Source organism: Ambystoma mexicanum, chromosome 3p (assembly GCF_040938575.1).
Source record: "Ambystoma mexicanum isolate Mex_15411 chromosome 3p, UKY_AmexF1_1, whole genome shotgun sequence".
NCBI classification, from domain to species: domain Eukaryota; kingdom Metazoa; phylum Chordata; class Amphibia; order Caudata; family Ambystomatidae; genus Ambystoma; species Ambystoma mexicanum.
The window spans coordinates 219,913,713-219,928,807 of record NC_090925.1 but is presented as its reverse complement, the minus strand read 5'-3'; positions in this window follow the sequence as shown (position 1 = coordinate 219,928,807).

The window sequence follows — 15,095 nt, the reverse complement described above, 5'->3', positions numbered from 1 at the left end:
TCACAACAAGTAACGAGCAATCCCCCTCAAGGACAGTCACAGCAATCTCCTATGCAACTTCAGCAGAATATGAACACAGAACCGTCTATGACACATAGAATCGGAGGTGTTAATGTTGATGGAAGAAATCCATTCATGGGTGATGGAGTGAGACTGTACCCGAAATAGGACCGCTCACCGGGAGACCTGATGTGTTCAGTCCTATCTATTATGCCGAATCCTCATGAGGAGCCAAGGGTAGACGTAATTATAGGAGACAAAGCTTTTTCCTTCTTAGTGGACATGGGTGCAACACGCTTGTGCATACGTGAGGGCACATTTTCAATGTCTGGTGATGCGATGAATACTCAGGGCTTTACAGGAGCAACAAGTCATGTTCGTTTTACAAAAGAATTACCAGTCTCCATAGGAGAATGCGATATGAAAGTGCCACTGCTTTACTCGAGGCAAACAACTGTCAACATATTAGGACGAGATTCAATGACAAAAATGAATATGACCATTCCGTTTACAGACGATGGCATAGTATGCTTAACACTGGGAATGTGTAAAATGGTCAGGGCATTTGCAGAACAAATAGCGCCTCGAGCGATACCGCTGGAACCCAAAGTTGTCCATTATGGGATGCGCATTTTGTTAACATGGCTGCCAGGTCTAGTAGGCAGAGCCATGAGAATACCAGATGAGTTTCTATTTAGACCTCAGATACCAATGGACGAAGAGGAGGGGCAAATTTTCCCTTTAGCCATAGAAGCAACTATAGTCCGAGGAAATATGGCTTTGCTTGATGCAACTGATAAGGGTAGACGATGGAGCACAACAATTGCCATTGAGGAAGGCTGCAGAGTGACGGACATCACTGATGAAGACTTGTTTGGAGATGACTGATCTGACGATTTTGTTATATTTGAAATGTGCATTACTTATTTGGTCAAGGCGATTAAGAGAGAGGTCCCGCAGAGAATGATGCTAGCAAAGAAGCATCCTGAATATTTTGATGCAGATATGGCTAAAGTTCCAATTTCATTATGGACTACTGGCCCCTATGACGTAGGCTTACTGAAGGGAGTTGGGGAAGTGAAGAATAAATTGAAACCAGGAGCAATTTTGCCTCAAGCACGGCAATATCCTATGTCTCGAGAGGCAGAGGAAGGCATTTTTAAGACAATTTCCGTCATGATGGACCAAGGTATCTTAGTGACCTCAGAGTCGCCATGTAATACGTCAGTTTATCCTATCATGAAATCTAAAGGAGGGTCTTGGAGACTAATACAAGACCTTTGCCCAATAAACAAAATTGTAGAGGCCGAGTTCCCTCTAGTCCCGAACCCGTCTACAATTCTATGTAATATACCTGTTGATGCATGATATTTCATGGTGATTGACTTGAAAAATGCGTTTTTCTCAATCCCATTGCACAAAGACTTGCAAGATTTGACATTGTTTACTTTTAGACAAACACAATTAAAAAACACAAGGCTGCCCCAGGGGTACTGTGAGCCCCCATCAATTTTCAACAGAGTCCTCCAGATAGACTTGAGCAGTGTTGCTTTAGAGAACATTGTGCTGCAATATGTCATTTAGTTTGCAGCACCACAGGGGAAGAGTGCAGACGCGATTCTGTTCAGATGATGATTATACTTGCTTTCAAAGGTTACAAAGTTGACAAGGAAAAGTTACAATGTTGTCAACAAGAAGTGTTGTATATAGGCCAATTAATTTCACATGAGGGAAAGAAGGTCACCCCTGAACGAGCTGAGGCCATTTTAAAAATAGCCAAGCCACACATGATAAAAACAAATGCAGAGTTTTCTAGGATTATGTAATTATGTCAGAGCATGGGTCTTCGACTACAGCTCATATACGAAGCCCCTTTTACAGGCCTTGAAAAAAGCACAGGCAACGAAAGAAAAAATCGTGTGGACTGAGGCAATGGAAGAAGGGTTTGATGAATTGAAAAAAGCAATCTGCACAGCCCCAGTTCTAGGGATCCCCAATTATGCAGAGGAATTATTTTTATTCTCGCATACAGATGGTACTTTCATGATGGCAGTACTCACACAGAGAACCACATTGGGGTACAAGCCCCAGGCTTATTACAGTGGAATCTTGGACCCAGTAATGAGAGATCACTTTCCATGCGAACAAAGGTTGGCAGCCGCCGTGTTCGGCGTAGAAAAGGCTACAAACATAGTGATGGGATGCTCCATGACGTTATTTGTTGAACACGCATTATTTGCTATTTTAGAAAGACCGAAAGGCACGTTAACTACTCAAAGGGCTTCTGCCTATGAGGTGATCATATCAACTACAGTGATTAAAATAGTTCGATGTAAAATAGTGAATCCAGCAATCTTTATAGCTGAACCAATTACCGAAGGAGAGCCTATACACGATTGTGCGAACTATGAAGAGTTCTATGATGAGCTCCCTAGAGTAAAGGATAATGTGCTCACAGGGGGAGAGATTGTCTTCATTGATGGATCCTCAAGTATCTATCAAAATGATGGACAACGAAATACAGGCATGCGCTAGTAAAACATCTGGCAAATGGAGAATTTCGAGTGCTCGTTAGTATTTGATTGCCATCTCATTAATCTGCACAAGCTGCAGTATTATTGGCGTTGATACTCTCAGTCGAGAATCCCGCAGACCAGGAAGTGACAGTGTACAGCGACTCCGCCTATGTGACGTTGACGGTACACGAAGGATTAGCGCGCTGGAAAAGGAGGGGCTATCTCGCGTGGACGGCACGCAGTGCAGCACGCAGCCTTATTGCACAGGCTCATTAAGGCACTACAACTCCCAGTGAGCATCGAAGTCATTAAATGCGTAGCTCACACGAAAGGGACAGATTTTATCTCACGTGGAAATCAAGCATTAGACGCTGAAGGCAAGCGCATAGCAAATACAGATATAGGGATGATGAATATCCAAACCATTCATGTGAATGAAAGAATGACTGATGACGATTGTGGATGAGGGATATAATCATATGCCTACAACACAGATAGTGGAGCTTCAAGGAGAGGCACTGCAAGAGGAAAATAATTTGTGTAAATGAAGAGGGTATTCTTTAAACCCCTCTGAAGAATTGTGGTAAACCAGTGATGCCTATAGCCTTACTAAGGGTAGCGCTAGAACAGCTACACTACCCCTTGCATACAACTAGGGAGAATCTTGCTGTAACCATTGCTGAGGATTGGTTCGTACCGAACCTAATGGAGCATGTTGCATTTTCTATTGTAAATTGTACTATTTGCCAACAATTCACGGCTGGGCATACACTGCGCATAGTGAGGGGGGTCATCCCAAGACCCAATGGCCCTTTGTAGCACTTGCATATCAACTATGTCGACATTATACAAGTTGGTAATGGATATACATACCTATTAGTTGTAATGTGTCTTTTCTCTAGATGGATAGAGGCAGGTCCATGTACGCACCCAGACTCTACCTGTGCAGCTAAGTTCTTAGTGCGCAAAGTGTTTCCAAGATGGGGAGTGTGCGAAGTAATGAGATCGGATAATGGACCACGCAAGTAAAGGGTGCTTGCTTCTGTGCTGACTGTTTTCAGTTTCTGCATTGGAATTGCTGGCAGAACTACTCAAACCCTTACCTGGAATCCATCTGGGTTGGAGTCTGTGAGTGCTGTGTGCGCCGTGGAACCTTGTGCTCGGCACTGTTGAGTGGCAGAGAATCATGTTTAGGCACTGTAGCCTTAAGAGACTGTGATCCCCGTGGCTCCGCCCACCCAGGAAGCAGAGCTGAAAAAGGAGGAAGGGACACCCTTGCGGCGTTAAGCCAGCGCAAGTAAAGGGCGCTTGCTTCTGTGCTGACTGTTTTCTGTTTGCTGCTTTGCTGGGTGCTGGTTGCCCCTCCATCAACGATCCGTCACCATTGGCTCGAAGATGGTGCCTGGAAAAACGCGTGCTCAGCGCTGCTTACACTCGGCCATGGAACGTCTTCCCGCTGAAGGAACATCTGTAACATTAGAGCAAGTGAGTGCTCCTGATATGAGGGGGTTTGGGGTTATCGGAGAGAGTGGAATTATTGGAGACATTGAGGGGCGATTGTCTGACCTAACGGATTTGTGTTCCTTTAGACCTCCTTCCAATATTCCATTGTTGACTCCACCTACCCTTAGCCCTTTCTCTGTTCCTACCTATACCCCGACCTTGTCTGTCGACGATGTGGCAGCGCCATCCTCACGCCATAAAATTGTCGACATGGAAATGAGAGGGAGGTCTGTCTTTGAACAACCTGCGTGGCCCCCGGTTATGTCCGTAGGTCACGGAAATGTTGCACAACACTCCCCTTTACGGCCACATTCAATTCCCCAATTAAGGCCGCTGGCTTGGGAGTCCTATAAATTACTGTCACGTGGCACCCTTGTTAGAAGTCCAACTATTAGTTGTTTCTCACAAGTGCCGATAGTGGAAATGGAACAGCCAGCCAAGGTCACTTGATATGTGTTTCTGCCTCTACTAATACATGCAACACTACAATGACTGGCAGCAAACAAAGGCAGTCTAAATATTTTACTGCTATAGCATCTTCGGCAACATATGGTGGAGACCTTTCCTTAAGCAACATAGATGTGGACGACGATGTGTTCACACAGATGGCTGACATAGTGGATACAGTGGAATCAAGCACCTTGAGTCTTACGTGACAAAATGACGATTATTAAAAAAATAGACGGAATTCTTTCGACATTGTAAACAAATTACTGCTCGATCTTACATGCCTTAATAAAGGCAGACTGCTAAAATCTAAAGAACTTGAACGGTTGGACACCGCGAGTTATGATTCACCTGACGAATATACAGAAGATTCTGAAACACAAAGACTTTCTCAGCCACTTGTAACGAAAATGGCGGGAGCAGCCAAACGTAGAAGGAATGAGATGAGCAGTTCACCGGGCATTGAATTTTGCAAGAGGAAGAAACCAAAATGGGGTACTCTGGTTACAAACCTTCTAGAGTCTCCTTACTCCCTGTCAGGCAAGCAATAATGGGTCTATTGAGAGATGTGTCATCGTTTTTGGATTGCTTCTCTGTTCAATCTTCCTTAATGGAGCGTCCATACCCAAGAATTAAGAAATTGAGAAATTATCATTGCCAAAGAATTAAACTACCAAAAGTCACTAATGGAAATGTCTCAATAAATGACGCTAATTGGATAAGGGACCTACAATCAACCATAATTTCATCTATGGCCCTAACAATTGCACCTTTTACTAAACTTTACGAACACTTGAACAAGTCAATTAATGATCTTACAACTTTGGTGGCCACTTTAAATACAAAATTTCTTGATAACAGCAGTAATGACATTTTAAAGAAGCCCAAAATATGCTGAATAACAAAATTGAATCAACTGTATATATAATCACTGAACAAACAAAAAATAACAATGCTGAAAAGAAGCTACTGGCAGAGGTGGCAAAAGAGCCTCTTTATGAATAACAAACTAGGACCAACTCCTGTAACATTTTCAATAAACGTTGGATGTCAACATGACTACATACTCGGGAGACCAACAAGACAGTACTACGGAACAAAGAGTAACCTCCAACTTGGAATCAAGTAGGCTGAAAAACTTTACTCAGAAATACACCCAGACCCACTGTTTGGAACCTAAAAAAGAGATACCAGTTATGGTACTGCCTAATGAAGACCGCCCTGAGTCTAAACCCAGCACGATTATCAACAAGGACATTATCCTTGTCGAAGACGATGTGTTACCTGTAAAAAAGGGCCCTATGGAAAACAATGAGGAACACACAGTCACTGCTACCTTTGCAGAGGTTCTATTGAGTACTGTATCTTCTGATAATGTAGCAACTCTAAATGCACAAACTGCCTCAACTTCAACTTCTACCTCTTTTAGCTTAAATAAGAGTCCCATCACTGACTCTAGTTAGCCAAGTACAACATCTATAGACGAAATCAATCAATTGGAAATGTTTGACATCTTTAAAGGTGTTCAGAAGAAACCCAATACGGAACCTATAAAGTCCTCGTTAAGAGCTGGCCCAATGAAAAAATCAAAAAGTCTACTATCCAAAAAAAGAGACGAGGAAACAACTCAAGAAAATTCCTATGCAACCTAAAAACAGTTAACGTAACTGTCAATAACAACAACTTGCAGGAAAAAAACATAATTTTAAAAAAGCCCGTAAGTGGTCCGGTGGTGGTACAGAATAATCCGAATGAGGAATCAATTGACTTGACAAACATGTCTACCTATGAAGAGGACGACACTGAAGTTTCAATGGCGTCAGAAGACGAAGTGCCCCCTGTCAAAAGAATGAAGTTGTATAACAATTCTTTTGCAGAGGCACACACCAAATCGGCAGTATTTCAAAAACTAAGTGATCAAGAAATCCATGATGTCTGGAAGTGCCATAAAGCATGTACCCAAACTCACTCAACGTACGTTGGAATAACTGACAAAATTAGAGCCAATTCTCTCTCTAACTACGGATGACATATGAAATAAATCGAGCCACGATGCACCTCTTGATATACAAATTGGGCCAGAGGTAGATGTACTTTGTGCTCAGGAAGTTCAAGATCTAAAAAAGTCACAAAGAGTATGTACATTAATTCAACCACCTGTTCTTGCTGCTGACGAGAACACAAGAAGAAATTCTCCTTTTCTTACTTTGGAGGAAAAACGAATGAAGCTGGTCTTACTAAGCGAAACCTCTCTTCAGGCTCACAAACTATCGAGTCAATTGTCTGGCCCACAGAGCCCATCTGAAAGACGATCATAAACTTGAATGCAGGAGTCGGGAGCCTCTAAACAGTCGACAATCTGCACACAAAAGGGAGAGTACTCAAGTGTCGGCTATGAATAACACCAAACCAAAGAGTACTCTTAAGAAGAACGTTGCTACCCATAAACTGACCTTAGAATAATCGTCGAAATGTGCTGCGACTCTTACAGCTGGTAAACCAACTTTTCAAATATTCCATTGATTTTCATAAAACATAATCAAACATCTGTACTTATAAATAGCCTATACATGATTGAAAAAAAAGACAACAAATATACATAGTCTCTTTCAACTTGCATGTCAAATGTTGATTACTCTTCATAGTTATAAAATTCAGATTTCAGGAAATATTATATTTTAAAATTGCATAATTGCAATCTGTATAGTTATTCTCGGGTTAGAGTACAGAAGATTCCATATTTGAGCATGATCTAGATTACTCTGAACACACAATTTTTTCCCAAAACATTTAACTCTTGTGTCATTCAACGCAGTGCACTCAATTACAAGATGTTGTAAAGTTTCTTTTCGGTCCCTGATTTGACAAAATCGGCAAAAGTTATGTTCCTTTGTTATTAGTTTCCTTCTAAACAAGATGTCATTTGTTTCATACTGATTTAATCTAAATCTTAGATATTTCTGTCGGCATACATGTGATGGAAATTTCAATAGATAGTCAGATATAACTCCATATCTTTTGGTGCCAAATGCATCAGAATTAAAATCTTTAAGTCTTGTACAAAGTTCCATGTTACCAATCCAATCGACTTGATAGATTTTGCTTTTTGCGCGATCAGGGTTGGTCAAAAGGAGCTCAATCGATGCAGAAGCATCAGATGCCACATTTAAAATGTGATTTCTCCACTTTGTTGATATACCATTTTTTGCTGTGAGTAAATTTTGGGCTAGCACATTCAGGAAGGTAGGCTTCCCTAAACCATCCAGCATTTTTCGCAAAAGGGCACACTGCTTCCATACCAAATGAGCATACAAGGATACCAATCCCAATTTGAATCGCAATATCGCCAGCGGTGTTCCAGGCAAAAGTGATAGGACAGCCTTCCAGTATCTAGCTTCCAAACTTTCCCAAAACTTACGATCCTGTGGCACCAAGGCTTCAACTCCGTACAGAATAATCGGTATTACCTTGGTCTTATAAAATGATACAATGTGTTTTAATGAGAACATCCCAAATTTTCTCAAAAGAATTTTTGATTGTGATATCAGGGCACTCAACTTTACCTTAATTTCACTAGTCATAGTGCTTAAAGTTTTCTTGTGTTCAATGTTCACTCCCAGATACTTATATTTCACAACCTCATCAAGTTCACATTTTTGAAGAGACCATTTTAGATGGTATTTTTTAGAGGTATTATTATTGCAAATTAGTATTTGGGATTTAGCTGTATTGATGATCAAGTTATTTGCCACTGCGTAGGTGCCTAGTTGGTTCAACATGTTTTGTAAGCCAATGGGTGTGCGAGACAGCAGAACCAAATCGTCTGCGTATAGTAAATAGGCAACCCTTTGGCAACCTATACGAGGCGCATCTACTACACAGTTCATTAAAGCAGGACCTAGATCAAGAATGAAAAAGTTAAACAAAAATGATGCAAGAGCACAACCCTGCTTCACCCCTCTATGTGTAAGGATAGATGGAGATAATTTGCCTTCCATATTTAATTTCACTCGCATAGATGTGGTTGAATGTAATAGCATTACTAGATTTACTAGCGATGTGGGGCACTGATGTTGCCTAGGTTTAGCTAGGAGCATAGATCTATCTATGGAATCAAAGGCATATTTAAAATCAATGAACCCTAAGTATAATGGAAGTCCACCATCCACTTGTTCAGACTGAATCATTGTCAGGGCCAAGATGTTTGGGATCGTACCCATGCCCTTCACAAAACCAGACTGTAAAGGGTCCCTTAATCGATTTTCATCCACCCACTCATTAAGCTCCTTTAATATGATTCTGCAAAATATTTTAGCAGGAGCATCCAATAAAGAGATTGGGCGGTAACTCATCGGGAGTTGACGGTCACCTTTTTTGTAAATGGGTACTGTAATTGCTTCAGTCCACGACTTGGGCAATTTCTGATGATTATTTATGGTAGAGAATATTTTGAAAAGAATGGAACTCCAAACTTCGGGATATTTTTTCATCACAAAGTTTGAGATCCCGTCAGGGCCCACAGCTCGCGAATTGCTTGAGGTCATAATTAGTTGTCTTATTTCATTCTGATCGAAGCGGAGCCAAAAACACAACGTTCCTTGAGGTTCTGCCATGGGCATCATGTTTATAGGTAATGCATAGAGTTGTTCAAAGTGTTCCACCCACTGGTGCACCTCAACTGCCGTTGTTTGTAAATCTAATTGGTGGATGTTGGTCGCTTGATTTAATAAGGCCCACATTTTTTATATGTTTTTCCAGCTAAAGTTGATAACATAATGGCTCCATCTCTTTGATAGAGTGAGGCTCGATGTCCTTTTAGCCAGCTATTATAAGCCAAGCGCACTTTCTTAGTAAGGACCATTCTGACAGAGAGGGGATGTCTTGATAAAACTTCTCACTTCAGCACGATATGCTCTTTTCCTAATACATATAGATCTGTCAAAAGAATGAAGATGACTTTCTTTTTGCAAGTTAAATGCCTTTGGTTGACTAAACGTTTGCATGCCATTGCTATATATCAGGCCTATGTCAGAAGTTTGCCAATTGTTCAGGTTGTTAGAATCATATAAAATTTGGTTAAAGTTCATCAAGGCATTCTCCGTTCATCATAGATGGTTCTTCCCACCGTTTACCACTAAACATCCACCCTTCGATGTCTTTGGCTTGTTGTCATTAGCATCTACTACTTGCCAGCTGGCACACAACAAATTCTGATCACTTGCCACAGTTGGAGACACACAAAAAGATCGCATCACTGCCCATAGCGCAGAATTTACATAGATAAAGTCAATTGTTGAAGAAGAGTTTCCTCTATGCCCAGTCGGCGCTGGCGGGATGTCTGACTTGAATGCCCCATTCAGAATTTGCAAATTTCTAAGGGCGACTACAGATTTCCATTGCAATAGTCTTTCACTATTTTCCGCACCATTTTTTACCAGGCAATTCATATTCAGATCACCCGCTAGGATAAAGTAAGCAATGTTTTCATCGGCGGACACCATATCGAATAGATTGTTAAGATCCCTAAAAAAACACTCCGATGAGATGGCTACAGGATTCCAATATATGTTCAGAATCGCATACACAGCACCATGGATCACAGCCCTGACAAGCAACATATGCACATTCGGCACTGCCCAAAGTTTTGATGAAAATCCTGGTCCGTCTTTCAAGGCCACCACAAGACCCGCTGAAGGTCTACCTACTACAGATTTCAGGGCTGGGTTAATATGTATCTGGTACCCTGACCAAACTATAGGACTTATTAACCAGGTATCTTGAAGTAAAATTACATCAAACTTGCCTAAACCACTCATCATTATTCAACAGATGTTTAAATCCCTGTGAGTTCCAGCTGACTAAGGCAAGGGGAATATAGTGTAAAGGGCTGATTAGCTAATTCGAATTTGCATTACAATTACAAACACAGGAGCTCCTCTCCTGCAATCGCTGCTTTGTTTCCGGGGCATCCAAAGTCATAGATTTAACCTTTGCCACAGATTCCATACTACTTGCCACAACTGGTTCTATTACGCTATCCACCTCTAGACTGAGCAAAAAGCCCAGGTCAAACAGAGAATTTTTGGCCTGCCATACAAGGTTTCTAATCACTCTGAATTGCATCCACACCCAGACTGCATTTAAGTTTTGATTAGATGTGAATTCAACCAGAGTCAAATCAGCAGATGTAATATCCGCTAATAATTGAATGTCGGCAAAAATTGCCAAAATGGCTCTTCGGTTCAAATCATACTGAGTGCATGGAGTAGGTCTACATTTCAAAATCATGGAACACAGGGCCGGCCGAGTCATAACTTTTTCAATTCCCTTGCTCTCCTGTGCTTTTAATGACTTTCCAGAAGCAACAGCACTCTTATCTTTCAAATTAGAACCCAATTCACCCAGGGCATCCTTAATGAGCATTAACACTTCTTTAGAGAAATCACCAGGTAAGTTCATATGTGGTCGTGGATCCGGCTTAGTAACAGCTGTGGGAATGACCACCATTGAAATGTCTTTTCCTGGACTTACATAGGTGATTTCAGATGTCACAACTACGGGATTCATAGAGACAATCCCCCAGTGTCAATATCCCTCGAGGATTGCTCCCAAGAGCTCACAATTTTGTTGTCACTATCTGTGGACCTGCAAGGCAAAGTGGCAGGACCTGGTAATACAAGTGGAGGAATAAAGTGCCCTTGCATATAGGCATATACAGCCTTCCTTATTTCAGATCTATAAAACATAGCCTCCCCAATACTGTCTAGGGTTGTGTCCACACTTTCACTAAGATTATTCGTTCCACTTAAGGGCACTGCATTTTAATGTTGCAATCTCTGCGGCTTGATCTGCGAGATTTCATTCACCAAAGCATTTAAAGGTGAATGTGGTGTCATTACAACTTCCTTGGACACATTTGGGGACTTACACAGCTTGGGATCGTTTGACGGTAAGTATTTGTTTTGAACTGGGAGTTTTTTCACAAAGATTGGGGCAATCCTCACGTTAGATTTTGGTTCTACCGCGAGCCCAGCCACGTTCGATGATGAGTAAATCCCGTCTTTGATCTAACTTTCAGGAAAATGGGGCCAATTTTACACCCTTCTTCGGATTTGACGGTATTTGGGCCACGTCTTGTTTGTCCAGAGGCTTTTCTGTTTGGGATCCTTTTGATGATACGCTATAATTAGCCTCTCTTCTGTTGGAGCAGGATTTTATTTTGACTTCGTTAATAATTTAGAGAGGTCTTTCCTGGTCGTTTTTCTTCTTTGTGTCCCCCTTCTTTACCTGTGGACTATTCGAAGAGTCCAGTTCAATGATTTCTTGATCCTCCTCTGCCACTGAAGGGTGACAGGTTCCAATTTTCTTTAAGAATGAGTTAGTCTCTGAATTCTTGTGCTTTGCTTTCAGTTGGTTCTTTGACTTTCTCTAAAATTTTTTGGACTTCTTTTTCTTTAAGTCTTTTTATCCTTCTTACTTCCCTTTTTTCGGGATCTTTTCCCACCTAAGTTTACACTTTTGGACCGGACTTCTTCAATTTCTCCCTCTTGAGGGTCCGACTGATCATCTGTATTTACCAGGGATGGTTTCCCCACTGGGACCACATCTAGAAATTCCTCTTCCACATTAGCCAATCTCATGAATTTTTCTAAAGTTAACGCTGAGAGTGATATATTATCCATTTGTTGAGAAACCCCCTCTTTATGCTCTGGCACCACCAGCTCTTGTTGGTTCAAATTGTACAATTGCAGCTGGGCTAATAAGGCTTGGTTTAGGGATATATCAGTCTCTTCTAATTTATTTAAGTCTACAATGGCCCTCTGAATTGCAGAGATATCCAGCCCTTGTTTAACAGACTCGAGCTGCATCGCCTGCAATTTTGGCAGCACATTTGAGTTAACAACGTTGCAACATCCCACTATAGAGCCATCCAGTGCAGCCACCTCCTTCGTCAATTCCATTAAGGAGCCAGTTTATAGTTGTACTTCAGCTTTCAGAAGCTCGAAGACAGAGACCAGAGAATTTAGCACATAGCTAAGCGCACTTAATGTGTTAGCATTTGGCTGGGCCCCGTCAACTATAATTGCCTCCTGGGTTTCACTTAAGATTATGTCTGATGATGTTTCAGCTGGTAGTTCTTCCTGCACCAGACTCGACGATTTTTGGTTGATCTCTATACCAGACAGGTTCAGATGGTTCGGAGTCGGGATACTTATGTCCAAATCTAAAGGAGGCTTAACGGTCTCATTGAGTTGTTTGTTATTTCTTGTGGGGCTTGATGACATATCATTGTCTCTGTGAGCTGCTCTTTCATGAGCCCATTTTTTTTTCTCCAAAATGCTCCTCGATTTTTTTTTTGTTTTTTTTTTTGTTGAATTTTTGTTGTTGTTGTTGTATATTCAAGTCCCTTTTTCCAATTATCAGCCAGAGTCAGTTCAGTATCCAGGACCCCCAGACATCTCACTGGAGTGGAGATGGAGGCGAGGCAGGAATCCGCGTGCACTTGAGCCTGAGTGGGTCTGAATCTGCTGTACTCCCACCCCAGGGGGCTGATCCATACTGATTTCCTCCACAGGGCCTCTCAAGCCCTGGCTTCGGTGGCTATTTGTGTTAAGAAAAGCGTCTCATGGGCGCTGAGTACCTGAACTTCCAGTTGATGGTCGTGGTGAAGTAGCCAGGCTGTCCGACTGATGGTTGCTGAATGTGTAACGCGAGGAACCAGCGCAACACCCACCCTGAATTCAAACAAGGTCAGTGGTGAACCAGCTCCCAACGGCACGGATGCGCACTTCCCTGATTTGCGTGACGTCGGGACAGTGCAAGCACTGACAGGGAAAGCAGGTCTTGACTGGATGGAAAATCCACAGCAGGATGCAACAGCAAGGCTCCAAGAAGTAGCAGTAGACCGATGAAGAGAACTGAAGTTGGCAGTTGCAGTAGATGGATAAGTAGGCAGAGAAACTCCAGAGAAGGCAGGAGGCAAGGCACTGAACCAATAGGCAAGGAGGCAGGAGGGACTAGGAACCCTGGGGCAGAACAAGGAGAAAGAACTGGAAGGCAGGAAGGGAGCTGGGAAGGAGATGGCCCAGGGAACCTACTGGCAAGGAAGGAGTGAGGCAAGAAAACTCCCAGAGGCAGACAAGGGAAGGAAACACCAACAGGGAAGGACAAGGAACAAAAGGCTGGGAAGGCTGACAAGGTGCTACTCAAGAGTACCACAGGTGAGGACGCGATCAGGAAACAAACCGCGTTGAGACGCGGTTTGTTCAAGCAAACTGGCCCTTAATATAAGGCAGGCAGCACCCGGGATGCTTGGAACGCAAGCCGTGCTGTCCCCGGGTGCTGACGCGCCCAAAACGAGGCTTGGGAAGCAAGCCTGCGACTTCCCGAGCGCTCTGTGGACGGCGCATGCGCGGAGGGCGAAACACGGCCCTCCGCGCCTGCGCGAACCACGCGAACGGGAAAACCCGGAAGTGGCTTGAGCCGCAGATGACCGAGGTCCCCCCAACCTGTATCGGGGGTAGATGCGCCAGGACAGGGAAGAGCCGGGACCTGCAGATGCGCCCCGCACCTCAGGTAAGTGGCATGACAATTTGCCATTTTCGGCTCCTCCCATTCCGGAGCTCTGGGGTCATCAAGTAGCGAATTGCTCCTTAATTTCATAGACCCGATAGAGTCTGGTTATAAACCAGAAAAGACACACTGATCCGATCCCACAGGCACCGCACAGGTTTTAGTTAGAACACCCGTTCGCGAGGGAATGCTCGTGAATTAATTCCAACGTGCGGGTGCTCGCAACGTGTGGAAGCCGAGCGCCTCAAAGGCTAAAAAGCCCGCAGGTGCCACCCGGATCTCCAACTACTCCCCGCACAGACCCCGTAGATAGTAACAAACAGCAGAAACAAAGGCCGATTCTTTCGCGTAATCCAAAAACCAAACGAGAAGAACCCCAGCAACCGCACAGGCGAGGTTTCAGTTACAATTAACTGGATGTACTGCACATACTACCAATGTCCCGCTGTGTCAACAACAGCAATAAAGTTCAGTATGCCAGTAATAAATGTTGAGGCAGTAAAGCGTCCACAGTACAGAACAGATTTACCTGGCAATGAGAGAGGCAAATCAAAGTTCCCCGCCTTGCCTCCGCCGGCTGCACGGACTGCAATGACTGCTTCCACTCACACACCACTCCGCTGCGACTCTTTTACCTTGTCCCAAGTTTGAGGGCAATTGCTTCAGATGATTTGAAAACTGTGGAATTCTTTGAGGAAACTAGAAATGACAAGGTGATCCTGCACGTTCAATCGTTGATCATACGTGACATCCTGTTAGAGGCTGGCCCAACACTACTTTCGCTAGGGTTTGACATCTATAAAGGCTCGAACACGAACCTAGAAGAGGGATGTGAAGTAAAACCGGGGGTTGGCAAGACCCTGCGCGAAATCCCACCCTGTGTAAAGAACGTGGACAGGCCAAATTCGTACACTGATCCTATGTCTTTCGTGAGTTCAGTATTGGAAGAAATAGTCAGTCAACCTAAGGATGGTGAGCAATTGAAGATACCCATATTGGGGCGGGAGCGCACTATGACTGCAATATGTAGCCCCGAAATACGCCCTTTGTGCACAC